The sequence below is a fragment of the Cotesia glomerata genome, linkage group LG6 (genome assembly GCF_020080835.1).
Source record: "Cotesia glomerata isolate CgM1 linkage group LG6, MPM_Cglom_v2.3, whole genome shotgun sequence".
In the NCBI taxonomy this organism is placed as follows: Eukaryota; Metazoa; Arthropoda; class Insecta; order Hymenoptera; family Braconidae; genus Cotesia; species Cotesia glomerata.
This window is the reverse complement of record NC_058163.1, coordinates 18,039,561-18,041,747: the sequence shown is the minus strand read 5'-3', so window position 1 is coordinate 18,041,747 and position 2,187 is coordinate 18,039,561. Positions and strand designations below refer to the sequence as shown.

Here is a 2,187-nt window from a genome sequence, read left to right as displayed (position 1 = left end):
CAAATGATTTTATTTTAAACAATTAAATTTTATTATAAATTACTTTCCCGAATTTAATAAATTTTACTTCAAATGATTTTTACTAAAGTTCCTCTAAAACATTTTACTGATTTTATTTTAAGCAATTAATTAAATAAATCCGACCAACTCGATTATCAACGACATTTTGTTCTACATGGCACCGAAGTCATGAAATGACCAACCGAAATTATTCCTGGTAAAGTCAGTCCAAACTCTGCCTACGTAGTTAATTAACAATCCGAAATAATTCCTGGTTTTGTTAATTAATTATTTAGTAATTATTTTTGACTTGCTTTTAACTTTAGTCTAATTTTTATTCTGGACTTTCCTCTTAAATAAATTCCCAAATAAACTCTGCCTCTTATTTCCAGTAAATTCTCAAACATTTTCTAAATAATATTTTAAATAATATCCCAAATAATGTTCCGAGTAAATTCTAATAAATAAATTTCCATATAATAATTAAGTAAATTCTACGACATAATACTTAATCTAATGATTGTGACCGAACGCGAAATGGCGGTGACCTTCAGCCGACTTCAATGCCTGGCTGATGCCGCACCACCGAGAGATTATTGAGACATTTTATTTGTACCTGGAGTTTTTCTTTTACGACGCTAACGAACTCCCTCGAAGAGCTACAACTCCTTGTCGTCGTCACTGGTACAAATCCCTCCTCGGTGGAAAATTCTGCTTGGCAGCGAGACCTCGGTCACCGTCACTCGTTTCTCCGAATATTTTATGAATCTGAAACCGCAATCAAGCATTAGAAATTGTTAAAATTTAAGATCAATTTACGCAAGCCGACTGAAGGCCTGGCAAGCAATAAATTAATAGATTTGATCGCTTCGTTCCACTTGTACGAAAGGCGACAAATAAATAATTACCTGCTCGATGATGTTTTTACTAAATATGCGTGTCCGTACGGTTTGGCGACTCGGTCACAATGACTCTTCTCAGCTTTGTCGGTGCTTTTCTTTCTTCGCTCCGTCTTCCCCACTCACTCTCCGCGCCGGCGCTTCCCTCTTGGGGACTTACTCACTAACTTACAGCTAGAGGCGCGAGTACTTCGGAGCACAGCGCTCTGGGGAATCAGTCGATAATTAACTCACGCGGATCGGAAACCTTCTCTGGGTAAAGAAGGCCCCGTGTACTCCGTTACATGACACTAAATAATAATGAAAATAATAATAATTATAATAACGACAATATTAACAATGACAATATGGATAATACTAAAAATATTTTTCTGCCCTCCAGGCGGAAAGTGGCAACTTTCGGCCCGCTGCGCTAAACGAAATTGCCGCTTTCCGCCTCTGTCGGACAGAAAAATAGTATACAAACCTATGGCAGCAAAATAATAAATATCTCAGATCACATATATGTCGACCTCGGCTTCGCCTCGGGCAACATATATGTGTTCTGAGACATTTCTCATTTTCTTGCCACAGGTGTGTAATATACTATATAATGGTAAAAATAAATTGATAATACGATTTATTATTATTATTATTATCATTGATATTGTTTTTAAATTATTAAGTATTAAAGTATTAAATTTAAATTTACAATTATCACAACTACAAAAATGTAAGAATTTTTTTAAAATATATGTAAAATTAAAAGCTTACAATTAATCATTTAGTTTATCAATCTAAGCTAAAGAATGTTCGTGTCTTATTGATATAAGATTTTATCAATGCTGCTAGATATTGTACGAAAAGTGATACTTTAAATGATTTATATTGAAACTTTATAAACATTCAATTTCCGCGGGAAAAATACAAACTTTGAATTAAAAATTTTTTTAAAAACAAAAAATGTTAAAATATTTTTTTTAATATAAAATCCCTAGAATTAATTATTAAATAACTTTCCATTCGTATTTTTATAAATATACTTTCTTTTCATTTATTTGTATTTATTAACTAAAGTCAATATTTAAGGGCCAGTTTTTCAATCTAGGATAAAATTTTATCTAATGATAAAATATATTTATATATTTCATATATATAAATATACTGGCATCATAATTTTATCCTGGATAAAATTTTATCTTGATTTGAAAAACTGGCCCTAAAAGAGCTAGAATTGTTTGATTTTGCTTTCTTCGGAAAAGTCAGCTTATCAAGATCTGAGTAATTCTGTTCGAGCAATGTACAAATA

General features: G+C 31.8%; 1 long non-coding RNA gene across 1 annotated transcript; it reads right to left on the bottom strand.

Annotated features, from left to right (window-relative positions):
- Window positions 1-634: 634 nt before the first annotated feature.
- LOC123266928 lies at window positions 635-1,179 on the bottom strand. Its single transcript, XR_006509911.1, has 2 exons — window positions 909-1,179; window positions 635-768 (listed from the first exon to the last, which is right to left on the bottom strand). It is a non-coding gene; the product is annotated as an uncharacterized LOC123266928 (long non-coding RNA).
- Between the last annotated feature and the right edge of the window lie 1,008 nt (window positions 1,180-2,187).